Source organism: Drosophila takahashii, chromosome 3L (assembly GCF_030179915.1).
Source record: "Drosophila takahashii strain IR98-3 E-12201 chromosome 3L, DtakHiC1v2, whole genome shotgun sequence".
Taxonomy (NCBI): domain Eukaryota; kingdom Metazoa; phylum Arthropoda; class Insecta; order Diptera; family Drosophilidae; genus Drosophila; species Drosophila takahashii.
This window is the reverse complement of record NC_091680.1, coordinates 34,345,063-34,360,697: the sequence shown is the minus strand read 5'-3', so window position 1 is coordinate 34,360,697 and position 15,635 is coordinate 34,345,063.

Here is a 15,635-nt window from a genome sequence, read left to right as displayed (position 1 = left end):
TCGAGTTGTCTTAAATAAAGTTATATTTTTGGGAAACATTTGTAAGTTGGGTAATTTTATCAAAACGTCCGGCAAAATACGGGGGATTTAGAAACCGTCAAAAATGACGTCTGTGACACCGAGATTTGCTATTCGGGGGAAATTCGGTTGGAATGGATATCTGTGACACCCCCGAACAATTGGCTTTTATTAAACTCTGGATAAATTCTGCTGCTTTCTGCTGATACGTTCGGCTGCTTCGATTCTCTCCTGATACTGCTCTGTTCGGCTGCTACTTCTCTTCTTCTTTTACTTCTTATTCTTTTTCTGTTGTTACTCTGCTGTACGACTTCTGCTGCTGTTAACCCGTGTGCCTTCAGTAGATCTGCTTGCTTAGTCTCTGTTACATTCGGTCATCCTGATTAGTCATCAGTCCCTGATGACCATGCCTCCTCGTTGTGTACAGATAAACTCCATAGTTTCATGTTATCATTGCTCGTGCTTGTATTTTTGGGTCCCTCGACGTCTTCTGCTTTTCGTACATTATAGCGTCCACCTCGTTTCACTTCTGTTATTTCGCACGGACCTAAGAATTCGCTAGCCATCTTTCTCCCAGCTACGAACTGCGTTCTACGGATGGCGACGAGATCTCCAACTTTGTATACGTACTCGCATTTTCGCTTTTTATCAAATTGCTCCTTATATTTTGTCTGGGCCTCCCAAATATTATCTTTTGTTTCTTGTCGCATCTTCTCTCTTTCGTCATCAAAGTTATCAACCATTTTTATTTTTATCCCGATCAGCAGCTCAAATGGAGAACGCTTTGTAGATTCATGAACTGTGCCATTGATAGCCATCTGAACTCGAGGTACAAACCTGTACCATCTTCCAGGTTCCTCCGACGACAACTTTGAAATAATGCTCAGGATAAATCGGTTTACACTTTCTATTTGTCCATTGCCTCTTGGAACTCCTGTGGTGCTCCAAAAGTGTTCGATGTTTTCTTCCTTCACAAATACCTCAAAGCTAGACGACGTAAATGCTGCTCCGCGATCGCTTACTATACGAGCTGGATTACCAAAGATGTCTGACCATTCCCGTAACTTCTTGAGGACTTCGTCTGCACCTATTGTTTTGGTGAGATACATCCATACGAACTTGCTAAACCTGTCAACTAGAGCTGCAAAACTATCGATAGCATAGTTTGACAGCATTTCAGTCGACTGTTTCGATATTATCGACTAGTCGTTATTTGACATTAGAAGAAAGGTTTTTATCAATTCTATTCCAAGTAAATAATAAATAAAGCCTTAAATAGTATTGTTTGTTCATCAGTCTGTATGTAAATTTAAATATACATAAAAGTCAAATTTTTAATTACTACCCTTCAGTTCTGGCGTCCCATGTCGGTGACAATTCCTTAGGCCAAACGCTCGGCCGCTGTCGACGTCAGCAGAGCAGTCGGCGCAGCGTCGACATGAAAGAAAGAGAGGCTGATATTTATATATTGCGCTCTCTTTCCTTGTCTTATAATTTGCCTGCACTCGACGCTAGCAGTGACAAATTTCGGCCGGTCCGTCATTCTCTTTTTCGCCTTACAGTTATGTTCAGTTAGCAACCAAAATTTGGCCAGTAAAATTGCATGTGTATGCCCTTTCATTTTAGGACCCTTTTTTGTATTCCGAAATAAAAAAATTAATTTCGTTTTATAAACTTAAATTGAGTTTACTTCAAAAATTCATTTAACTAATTTAGTTTATTGTTTAAATTGATTTTATAATATTCCAAAAGTCCAATTGGTCGATAATATTTTTTAAATAATAAAATATTAAAATTTGTATCTTTACTCAATAGAAAGGGTATACAAAGAAGCATTGGCACGCGGCAAAAGCGACGATGAATCAAAAGAAAACGGGAAAGCAAAATCATGACTGGCTGTATTTTTTGACTGTGCTTAAATTTGTGCGTAGACAATTTGTAATTGGCGATTTAAAAAATTGTACAAGTGTTTACCAAATGCATTAAAAGTTAGGTAAGTGGCATTTTAATTCATTTACATATATGCAGTTGATATTAATTAGAATAACCGGTAGGTTTTTGTCCCGTTTGCCATTGTTTCTGGGTGGAAAAATTCTTGCAATATGTACATTAGGGTGGACCTTTTTAAGGTCAACTGAGCTTAGCATCTTGAATGGTAGGTTTCTGTGTCCAAAAAATTTATGCGAAAACCGAAAAATTTTATATCATCGTTTAAGCGGTGGGCAAGGCCCTAAAGTTTCGCTAAAAATTAAGTGTAAAACTAGGTATTTACCCCATTCCATTTTTTTAACTTTTTGGTTTCGCTCGAATAAAAGAGTCAAGTAGAAATTTATTTCATGAATATTAACAGTTGGACGTAGCCTAGCCTGTAGAGCTTCTGTCTCCGAACAAAAAGAACCTAGTTCGATCCCCGACGCACCATTTTTTTTTTTGACTCACAAAAAAATAAATATTCTATTTTACAATTTTGAAGATTAACTTTTGCGTTCGCCAATAAAAATTTTCGTCAAAGAAATGCTGGCTTAGGATACAACGATATTGACTATTATTTTTCAGGGACCGTAATAGTTATAAGTTAAAAGCTAAAAGTCATTGAATTTTCGTTATTATTGTTATTTTTAAGTTGTAATTGTCTCCCAACGATTTGAATTTTATCACCGACTTCATCCCTTTTTAAATTGCTCGGGAAAGTGATTAACATACTTTTTAAAATACTGTCAAAGTATAAAATCAAATCTACGGCATCTAGATGAATCTGAAAAATGCGTAATAAACTTTAAAGCCGTTGCGCACCGACTAAAACTATTTATTTTTTTTTCCTTTTCCTTTCTTTTATCGATTAAGGATACAAAAAAGCCATATATGGAGGCGTGAGAGCATGGCCTTAGAAATTTCATACAAAATAAGTCCACCCTAATGTACATACATACACACATTTCCCGTGGCCAGCGCTAAAAATGCTTAGGATCTCGCTGCGATCTCTACTTGATTTAAAAAAATTCATGAGGACAAATTCATGAGGACGGCGATCTTACATTAATATTAAGAGCAAAAAAAAACAAGGGGTATTATTTATAATTAATTGTACGAAAATGTAAGTAAAACAATTGAACACAAAATACAATTTATAAAACGAAAGAGCCAATAAAAATTAAAAATAAATTTGTATGTTTCTTATTTTATATAATGCAAGGAAAGATTTTTTTTTGTAAATGAAATTGCTAATGACATTTTTAAAAAGTCATCCATGAAATCACCTATGACACAAGGTGACACGATGATGGATTTTCCTAAGTGACAACCCATTGGACAAGTTCTGAATGTCCCTCGTGAAATCATAAGGGACATGTCACCGGTTGGTGACATCTCAAAGGACAATTTCGTATAAGGCCCTTGGTATATCCCCGGGGACTTCGAAAAAATTTCCTTTGAATTGTACTGAAGGAAAAAGCGGAACTCCCATACAATTTTCTCTATGTGGCATCCTCGGTTCGTAATGAGGTACAAATGACATGTCCTCGGGCTTTCCTTTGGTGATTACTGAGGGAAAAGTGACATCTGGAACTGAAGGGTAAGGACCCATTCGTTCTTGTTTAAAAAAAGTAACATGTTAATATTTCTGGGCTTTAGCGCAGATCTTCGATCTGAAGCAATGTAACCCGCTTTGCTGAACATTCGCTCAGATTCAGTTGAGGTTGCTGGGATATGTAAATATTTCCTAGCGCAGCATTTCAAAGTTTTATATTTTGACTCCGACATCTACAAAAAGAGCAAACTCACAATATAAATTATTATTACAAAAATATGGGCAAGTATTACCTCCCAATATTGTATTGGATTCTTCGCTGTAGAAATATTTATTTGCCTGAAATATTGTTCTAAGGGGTGCCCTTCCTCAACTTGTATGGATTTTTTAAGTACTGCACTTTTAAGGAATCCAAATATATCACGTTTTCCTAAGAGAGATGTTGACTGAGGCGATGACAAATTACTAGAAGATACCTCAAGCGTTCCTTTTTCGATTAGTTCCACTTCACGTTTAAGCTCTGCTGCTGCTTCATCACCGATCGATAAGGATTTGAAGCCTTCTTTTTTAAAGCGCGGATCTAAAAGAGTAGCTTTTTTTGATAATGGCATTTTTTCTTCATATGATTTTAATCGGTGAACAAGACGCTCCAGCAACTCCTATAAAAGTGCCCTCCAATGTTTGTGCACTGTTTGTGAATCGTCACTGTGAAGGAAGGAAGAAAAACAATTTTAAAAATTCCAAAACAATTCACAAAAACCTGATGAGTGTCCTAAAAATTAAGGACATAAGGTGTCTTTGGATCAAAAATGCATCGTAGAAGAAAATATTTTTATTTAATTTTTAAACGCTGTTCACAAATGAAGATTTTTAAACTTTGCTGTGACTTTAAAATTTTGAATGCGCCCACCTCCTATTGTGGTTGAGTTAGATTGAATTTTCCAAAACGACCGTATAAAAGAGACATGTAACCATTTAATTCCGAAAAGATTACCAAAATTGGTTGACCACTATTGAAAATATATCCCAAAAGCCGAAGAAATTTTGTGATTTTCTTAAATTAAAGATACCGCAAATACCAGAGCTGATGGACTATAGGCGTAATGGCGACTTATGCTTAGAAAAGCCTCATTTATCGAAATAAAATGGTGGCAGGCCTGGACATCTACCTATGTCACATTTTGTCGGCCTGTGTAATTAACATTGGCCCTTGATGTCCAACCGTCTGACGTTATTGAGCAGTAATTTACACATTTAAAAAGATTTTGAAGACGTTCCTTGTATTTTTCGTATGACGTCATTGGACACACGTTTTGCAAGGCGGTTCTGCTAGGCAATTTGTATTTCGGGTCCAAAATGCTCACCAATTTTTTTAATCCGGTTTCTTCTACAATCCGAAAAGAATGCATGTCTGATACAATTAAGTTCATCACAGCGTTGTCAATTTCAATCTTCCGGGGAGAGTCCTGCTCATAGTGCGAGGGTGTAGTACTCTCGCTTATTTCCGGCTCAAGCAAAGACTGATCTTCGCAGTAAGCAAGCTTACTTCTGAGATGATCCCTTAGGTTTGAGGTGTTGTTGCTGGTCTTATATTGCTTGTTGCACAAAAGACATTTTGCGGTCGTCTTGTCGATTTTTTGGAACCTCTTCCAAACATCGGAAGCTCTCGGTTTCCCTTTTTCTTGAGAGTCTACTCGTAACCAAATTAATAGATTATGCTGATTAAATAATTTAGTTATACTTACCATTTTCTTTGGAAACAGCTAAATACTTCTCCATTTTAAATGAAAATAATTTCAAAAGATTCTTTTGATTTTATAAAGAAATATTAGAGTTAAACTATAGAAATGAGCTACAAACGGTACTTGATTCAAAAAAAAGTCGATAGTAGTCGACTGAAAATCGACTGAACAATCGCAAAGCATACTTTCGACTTGTAGTCGACTTCAGTCGATCTTTTGTCAGCTCTACTGTCAACCATCGCGTAGATGTACTTGTAGTGCTTGGAAGTAGCATCCATTGGTTCCAGATGGTCTACGTGTATAGTATGAAGCGGCTCTGATCTTTTGTCGATTTGATTGAAAAATCCTTCTTTTTTGCCAATCTTCTTGTTGTAGATTACACATTTCATACAGTTTCCTAGGATCTGCTGTACCTTCCTTTCTAGATGTGGGATCCAAAAACTCTGCTGTATGGCATGCATCGTCTTTTGTACGGCAAAGTGGCCTGCGTTGTGTGCCTCTGTTATTATCTCTCTCTCCAGCGATTTTGGTATTGCTAACAGATCCGTTCACTGCTCAAACTTGTACACCAGACCAGCCTTTAATTTAAAGTTGTCATATGGTTTACTTTTTAGGATTTCGGAGACTGCTTTAATCATCGTATCCTCCTGCTGGGCTTTCTTGATTCTTGCTGTGACTTCCGACGATACATCATCATCATGACATCAATTGGGTATTGACTCAGGCAATCCACGTGCTTCAGTCGCTCTCCTGGTCTGTGCTCCACCTCGAAACTGTAGTCCTGCAGGTACAGTACCCATTGGGCTACCTCTCGCGGAACGTCCTTCTTGCTTAACGTTTGTTTAAAAGCGGCGCAATCAGTTACAAGCTTGAAGTTGGTACCGAGTATGTACTGACGGAATTTCTTGCATGCGAGAAAAATAGCTTTGGCTTTTTGTATATAGCTATGCTGTCGTGCTTCAGACTCCGAGGTTTTCTTGCTCCAGAATAAGACCGGATGCAATTGTCCTTCATGCCACTGTAACAGCGTAGCTGCGAACCCATCCTTCGACGCGTCGGTGTGTATCTCGGTTTTTGCATCCCTTCGGTAGAGTCTTAGCACCGACTCGCTCACCAGTGCTTCCTTTAATATGGTGACCGCCTGCTGCTCGTTCAGACCCATTTTAAATTTAACGTCTTTTCGCAGTAAATTCGTTAATGGTTTTGCGATCAGTGAATAGTTTTTTATAAACTTACGGAATAAGCCAGTTAACCTCAAAAACGACTTTGGTTTGGCTTTGGTTTTCTCCGGTCCTGGCTTAATTTGTCCTCCTCCAACTTGATGTCCCAAAAATGTTATTGAGGACTGCAGGAATCGACATTTCTTCCACTTCATCTTCAGCCCGTATTCAGCTGCTGCATCTAAAACCTTCTTTAGCTTTCCCAGGCATTCGTCGGCAGTTTCGGCGTGTATAACAATGTCGTCCATGTAAAGATGTTTTCATTTATGAGGTTTTGCAACACATGACCAATGAAGCGGATGAAGACTGCTGGCGAATTGCAAAAACCGAAAGGCGCTCGATTGAATTCAAAAAGGGCCTCCTACGTTATGAACGCTGTATACTTCTTGCTGCTTTCTTCGACTGGAACGTGGAAGAAACCATTTTCCAAGTCCATTATGGTGAACATTTTTGCATTTTCCAGTTTTTCAAGCACCATCTTGTTCAACTGGCGATAGTCCACGCAGACCCTGTTGATCCCATCTTGTTTCTTGACAATGACTGTGCGGCTGGCGAAATTTGAAGATGAGCGCCGTATTATTCCAGCGTTCAGCCATACATCAATCTGCAGCTTGACTACATCAGCTTCGCTAATAGCCACTCGTCTTGGAGCATGTCGAAATGGTGTTATGTTCTCATCCGGTAAAATTTTCAGCGTGATCGGGCACACAGCAGTCTGTTTCTTTTTGGAAAATTCTTCAATCATCGAATAGACGGTATATCTGTACTGTGGGAGGACATCTATATCAGTATTTTCTTCAATCACATTGTAGATACTTAACTGATTCGTGTTCACAGTTTCCTCCTCATTCAGAGGAGAAAACTGATATCCTTCCGGCGTCGACCTCATTGTGAATTTGGATATAAAGTCATATCCCAGCAGCAAATCGCAACCGATGGCATGATTGGCCACCACAAGAAGCTTGTGTGCCAGACACATTCCGTCGATCTCCACTTCTGCCATAAATTGACCAGCGGAGCGTGTGATATTGTTTCCAAGTCCTCTTAAAGTTGCAGAGCTTGGCTGCAAGAGTGCGTCACTTGCCACTTTCTCAAACACGGACATTTTTAATTTTATGAGCCCCTTGACTTGCACATTGTTGATTTTGAGAGACTTAAGGCGTTTTTCCTCGTATGCTACGTTTACGGCAGCCGCACCAGGGCAATTTTTCGACATGTGACCATTCTGATTGCAGCGGAAACACTTTAATGCAGCTTGGCAATCCCTGCGTAGATGTTCTTGAGATCCACAATTGTAGCAGTGCTACATAGCTGTTGTGCTCGGGCTTCATTGCGATCGGCTGTGATTCTTTCTTCTTCACAATCACATTCTCATCGATCTGACGCGTTCGTTCGTAGATTTCGTATTTCTCTTTTAGCTACTTGTAAGAACTGCATCCTTACAAGGTGTAATTGTAATCAGTTTCATATGCAGCATGTATTCGTGGAAGCTTTCGTTGTTTGCTTTCACTCGCACAGACAGCTGATTGTAAATTTGGGCACTGCATAAACGATCGCACTCGAATTCCGTTATAAGTTGGTGACGCAGCTGGCGGTACTCGTACACTTCTGTAGACTCGAGAAAAAGAGCGGCTGTACATGTCATTTTGGTACGAGATTGTACCTATTTTTGTTTGTCGTTAAGCTCATATGCTTCGGCGTTTAATTCGAAGTTATTAAACCACTGCTCCACTGACATATTTTCTCCACTAAACTCAGGAATTATTTTGGCAAAATTTTCCACTACCAGCTTTGTATCATTATACCCTTGCAGAGGGTATTATGATTTCAGTCAGAAGTTTGCAACGCAGTGAAGGAGACGTTTCCGACCCCATAAAGTATATATATTCTTGATCAGCATCACAAGACGAGTCGATCTAGCCATGTCCGTCTGTCCGTCTGTCCGTCTGTCCGTCTGTCCGTCTGTCTGTTTCTACGCAAACTAGTCTCTCAGTTTTTGAGCTATCGGGACGAAACTTTCGCAAAAGTCTTCTTTCTATTGCAGGTAGTATATATGTCGGAGCCGACCGGATCGGACAACTATATCTTATAGCTCCCATAGGAACAATCGGAAAAAAAAACTTTAAAAAATTCTAGCTTCGGTGTTTTTTGAAATATTACCTTCTACTTTTGGGGATGTTATTTTTTAAATATTTTTGAATTTCGAATAAATTATTTAAAAAATCGGACTACTATATCATATAGCTGCCATAGGAACGATCGGAAAATTAATGGAAAAGTAATAGGAAATAAATTCAAGCTTCTTTGCTTTTTATTTTATTATCTTCTACTCTAGGATATGACTCTTTTTAAATATTTCCGAATTTCAATTTTAATTTAATCAAAATCGGACGACTATATCATATAGCTGCCATAGGAACGATCGGAAAATTAATGAGAAATATTAAAAAATTGAACATTTTTGCGATTTGTTAATTAATAGGAATGATCTGCAAGGGTATATAAGCTTCGGCTGGCCGAAGCTAGCTTCCTTTCTTGTTTTTTTTTGTCAATTTCATCGGCGCGAGAACGTGAGAAGTTGAACCAAATCTTGGAGAGCCCGTGTGTTTTCTTCTAAGACGCTTGTATCGTTTCGGCGATTGTTTCCACCTGTCCCTGATCCACTTGGGCCCTCGTATTTTTCCATTTTTTCATCTGGTTGTTCCTTGTCATCTCTCATAATAATTCTGTTGCGCAATACCTTTACCGGTAGTCTGCTTGCAAATACCGTTTTATTTTTCTGATCTTCTTTCCTCCTGGTTGTTGTCTCGTTTCCTCTGCTGGCGGCTTTTGAGGAATGCGGCACCAAACTGTTTTTTTGTCTCGCTTTATCGGCAATACTTTCTGAGACATGCGGACTGAGCATTTTATCACTTTTCACTGGCAATTCGCGACTGGTTGAGCCCCCAAATGTGAGATATTATTGAGTATTATTTATTAATATTATTTCGCGGTGCACAGGTAATAAATATAACAATTGGCTTTTATTAAACTCTGGATAAATGCTGCTGCTTTTTACTGATACGTTCGGCTGCTTCGATTCTCTTCTGATACTGCTCTGTTCGGCTGCTACTTCTCTTCTTCTTCTACTTCTTATTCTTCTTCTGCTGTTACTCTGCTGTAGATCTGCTTGCCTACTCTCTGTTACATGTATTTAAATCGTTATAAATTTGAATTTACAAATGATCCGAAGCAGTTTTATAACTTTGTCAACGCCAAGCGTAAGTCATTCAATCTTTTAACTTGGATTTCAAGTTATTTGAATGGGGGGACTCAGAGGGTTATATTTAAGAACGCTGTTTCTAAAATGATCCACGTGACATCTGGAGTGCCCCAGGGTAGTCATCTGGGCCCTTTGCTGTTTACTTTGTTTATTAACGATATTCCCTCTATCATAACAAATTCTCGTGTACTAATGTACGCTGATGATGTTAAGCTTTGTTTGACATAAAATAATATAGAGTCTGGTTTTGGCTTACAATCAGACATTGATAATTTTCAAATATGGTGTGAGTATAATCTCTTAAATTTGAACTGCCTGGAATTGCTTAATTTACCAACACTTGCAAATATTTTAGCTCATTTGCTTCACTTCTAATTGCTTCTTTATTTTCATTATGTGTCCCGTCTTTATTTGTTTTATGTATTCTTCCTCTTCTTATTCTACAATAAGATTAGGAGAACGCAATTTTACGACAGTTTTGCCGAGTTAAAATCCCATTTTGTTTATGTTGAGTTGAGCAACTGCTCTACAAGTCAGCTGTTATTGGATGTGGATGGAAACTCGATGGGAACACATTCACATATCACATTTGTCTATAACTATCCCATAACAGAGCCTGTCAAAGTCCGTCAAAATTGGGTGGCGGACTAACTGGGAAATTTTCGGAACGGCAAAACCTTACGGCCCATTGAGTATTGTGGAAAGCCCCTATACTGTACGATATTTATCTGTAATATTACGCGTCTAGTTGGTTTTTGAAATGCAATGAAAAAAAAATGTACTCAAAATCGTATTGGAGGATATTTGGATTGACGATTTATTAGAGTCCAAAAAAAGAACCAGAACTTAAAGAAGAAAGAGAATTCGTTACTCGTTACATTAGTTTATAACTCAAAAAGGAATAAGATATACAATGGTGCATATGAAAATATTGTTTGTTTTCTAGCATACATACGCAAATTTTACTTATGTACAATGTACATTGTACAAACAAATGGCCATAATCTCCTAAGCAATAAATGCACACTCAGCAAGGCTTGGGATATGGTTATTGCTATCATCATTGCGACAACGTTTTCACACATATTTTCGCTGTGAAAATGCTGTTTGCAATTACAATCATCAAAAACCTAATCTTTTGTTTTTTTTAGCTCACAAATGACAATGCCGCAGAATAGCTGTTTGCAAACGCGTTTGCCAATGGAAAAACCTGTATATATCCAAAAATACTGCATATTGGAAAAGACTCTCATACCTTCTGCTCACAGCTGCTTAAATGCGATGTTGTAATTTTAGGCGGAATGGTGTTCACATCAGCTCTCTCTGTTATCTGCCAAGTTTCTGTAAAAGCTAAGATATCCGTAAATGCCGAGGAGTCAGCACATGGTGAAACTATTTAAGGTGGTCTCGTCAGCTTTGCTGAGGACGTTAAGCGATAGAATGAGATAGCTAGATAGAGACTGGCACAAATAACGTCATCGAAAGAGGGCAGTTCTCGCGACGAGACCACCTTAATAGTTTCACCATGAGTCAGCATAAAGCTTGAGTAGCTTCATGTTAAGTCGGGTTGAAGAACGTCTCACCAGTTTTTCAACGTGCCATAGTCTAAGCCTTGGGGGATTTGGTCAATTCCTACGCAGTGGTCTATATAGATGAATTCTAAAGAGGAAGCATACGAGAGATTGGAAGTAATGTTAAGCGTGCTGTCAAAGTCAGGGTTTTCATTCAATGTAAAAAAATGCCAATTCCTACTTACAGAGATAGAATAATTGGGTTTTGTCATAAAGGAGGGTGAAGTAAAGCCCAATCCCCGAAAAATCCTAGCAATTTCTTAACTTCCTAAACCAGCTTCAGTCAGGCAGATTAGAAGAAATGAAGCCGCTATACCAACTAACTTCAAAATCAAATGAATTCGAGTTGAAGGAATAGCATGAGGATGTTTGTTGATGCAGTATATTATTTTGAATTTGAAAAAGATGTTATTATGTTAAGAAAGAACAAGAGAGAACGCTATAGTCGAGTGACTCAGCTAAACAACTTAATAGAAATATGCCTTCTTATATGTTTTTCGCCGCTCGATTTTCACCCAGTGATCTCTTTCTAGAAGAGGCTTTCTAGAACTTTCAATTCTGCCTAGCACATCTTCCGTCTCTCTCTAGCGCAGGTGAATGCACTTGTGAAAAACGTATACGAGCAAAAAGAGACAAAATGCGCGCCCCATTTCAAATAATTTAGAATTTGCATTAACATAATGTGAATTAGAGTGACCGCAGAAAAAAAGGCAGATTTTTTCCAACGCCATTTCCTAGATGGCGCTAGTGTATATTGTATTGCTCCATCTACCGCCAGATATTGGTCATGAAAGGCGGAAATGTAGGCGCTGGCTAGGTTTAAGCGTTTATTGGGTTTGTGGGCGTTAGAGTGGGCGTGGCAATTTTTTACTTGGCCAATCGATAGGTATTGACGAAGCGAATACATATCAGTTACTATTTTCATAATAGCTTCAAAACTGTGGGCGTTAAAGGTGGCCTGTGGGCGTTAGAGGGGGCGTGGCACCTTTTTGAAACAAACTTGCGCTGCGTAGGAGCTCCTAGAATATTCATGCAAAATGCCAATCTTCTAGCTTTTATAGTTTCCGAGATCTCAGCGCTCATACGGACAGACAGACAGACAGACAGACAGACAGACAGACAGACAGACAGACAAACAGACAGACAGACAGACAGACAGACAGACAGACAGACAGACAGACAGACAGACAGGCAGACAGACGGACAGACAGACGGACAGACAGACGGACAGACGGACATGGCTAGATCGACTCGGCTAGTGATCCTGATCAAGAATATATATACTTTATGGGGTCGGAAACGCTTCCTTCTAGCTGTTACATACTTTTTCACGAATACAATATACCCTTTTACTCTACGAGTAACGGGTATAAAAATACTAAATGTTATAAAAAATTTCGTATGTATCACCGAATAAAATACGGTAACTCTAATCGGCAATTGCATAAAAAATTCTTGGAGTACACCAGTGGACGAACGCAAAAGCTCAAATATATTGCAAAAGATCTAATATAAAGTGATCAGCATAAAAACGGTGTTTTCTTCAAGCAATCATTCGATGACTACAACAACTGTGGTTTGTGTGGGTTAGAATTCGGTCTTTTGAGCCCCATAATCCTTAATCGGTATAACCCTTACCAGGTAACTACCGCAACAAATGGTCTTTCGAGCCCCATAATCCTTAATCGATATAACCCTTACCCCCAACCAATGGTCCTACTTAGCCTCCTGAATGGCATATGGATTACGCGAAACTAAAGCGCAATTTCATCAGCCAAAATTTGCAAGTGTGTATGTATTGCCGAGTGTGATCTCGGACATGCACAAAAGAGTTCACACATACATTGACACATACATGTGTGCAACTGTGAAATTGGGTACTGGACAAACACAACCTCAAAAAGATGCCTAAGACACGTTCCAAGAAGCAGAAGAATGACGACAATACGCCCGGGAAAATAGAGGACAAGCCACGACCAGGAACCTCTGCGGCGAATTTACTGGAGATGTCAATGGCAACGGTTATGCCAGGCGCAGCATCAACGCAGAAAGTTGCAGAAAGGTGGGACGAAGATGTACAGTCTAACCGGAGCCGCCAGTCTCAACGATCCGTTAAAGTCCAAAAACTTCAACTTCAAATAGAGCACCTACAGAAGCAGCAAGAGCTGAAAGCTAAACGGATGCTGCTTGAATTCGAAGAGAAACAATTGGAACTAGAGATTCAGATGCAAATAACCGAAATCAAAGAAGACAACAGCAGCCAAGACGACCAAGATGACAACACCTGCGATGAGTACAACAACGGCACCAGGACACGTGAGTGGGTTAAGTCTTCTCAACGAAAGCAAACAGACGATGATCAGCCAGATGACATCAAGTCAAATGCTATTGTTAGTTTTATGGCTAGACAAACAATTAAACAGGAACTTCCTTTATTTAGTGGTGATCCTTTAGAATGGCCAATTTTTATTGCCGAGTATGAGAACAGTTCTCAAGTGTGTTAATTCACAGACTACGAAAATATCAATCGTTTGCGAAGAGCACTGACAGGTCGAGCCAAAGAATGTGTACAGTCACTTCTATTAGTGCCACAAAATGTAAATGATATAATTAACATATTAAGAAATCGATTCGGAGACTGTAGTCATGTCGTAAAAATGATGATAGATAAAATTAGAGCTTTTCCTGTAATCAAAGAGGATAAATATGACAGACTAATTACCTTTTATGATATGATTACAAATCTCATTCAAACTTTACTGTCCTTTAATGATATTGATCAGATTCGTAACAATTTGCTGTTTGAGGAAATTCTAGAAAAAATTCAGGTTTCTCAAATAATCTCATTCATAAAACATTTTCAAAAAATAAAGTCTGACGATCCGAAGATTATAGTATTTCACGAATGGTTAGGTCAAACCATAAAAGCAGCGACATTGCTCGGATTCGGTCAGAATAAATCAAAAGACACAACATTGACAGTCTCAGGTCCAGTCAAGATATTTGAAAAATCCAAATACTATTGTAACTATTGTAAGTCTACTGATCATCACATAACAGAGTGTCCAAAGTTTAAATCCTTGAGTGTCGACAAGCGTTGGGAATTCACATCTCACAATAAGTTATGTATATCTTGTCTGGGTAGAAATCACATTATGAAAGACTGCAAACGCAAAGGCTGCAAAGGCTGCATATTGTATGTTTAACCACAATTTTTTGTTGCATAAAGACAAAGACAACACAGCAAGCGCTTCCCTTGATATGCCTAGTAATCCTGACCACACGAACTGCAACATTAATTTCGGTTGTAACAAAGTATTACTAAAGGTCATTCCAGTCACACTAATAGGTCCACAAAAAGCAATCGAGACATACGCTTTACTTGACGAAGCTTCGACAATTTCATTGATCGATGAACAACTAGCGACTGACGTACAACTAAAAGGACCGACAAGTCATTTAAAGATGCAGTGGACAAATAACGAGGTGTATGAGCCAGCGAACTCAAAGGTAGTTAGTGTGGGTATCCGAGGTATAGAACAGACTTCCAAAGTATTTACTCTTTGAAAAGTTAAGACCGTATCATGCCTAAATCTACCTCTACAAACCCTTTTAATAAGCGACATGTCTGAGACCTACGAGTTCTTGAAAGACTTTTCCTTTTGCTCCTACCAAAATGCGCATTCAAAGATTTTGATTGGTCAAGACAATTGGTCAATCATAGTATTACGGAAATTAAAATATCAATCATTTCAAGGACCTGTCGCTAGCAAAACGGCGCTAGGTTAGGTTGTACATGGAGCTGTGGGAATGATTAGAGAAATTTCAGAGAGAAATTATTCATGCCATGTATTTAATTGCGTAGGTTACGACAACCCTAACGATGACCTGGACATTCTACACAATCTGGTTAAATTCTATTGGTCCATTGAGAATGAGGTTTTAACACCTCATGACTTTCCGACATCACTTGACGACAGAAGATGTTTGGAAATTGTTGACAAAACCCTTAAACGAGTCGATGACAGATTTCAATGTGGTCTATTTTGGAAAAGTGACGACATTAAACTACTTGAAAGTTATAAAAATGCATATTCTAGATTGTTGTTATGCGAAAAAAAAAGAAAAAACCCTGAATACGGCAAGAAGTATAAACAAACTTTTGACTCTTACATACAAAATGGGTATATGAGGAAATTGACATCTCCAGAGAAAACTAATATCACTCCCTTGACCTATCATTTGCCACACTTTGGAGTTCTAAATAGCAACAAGCCAAACAAGCTTAGAATAGTT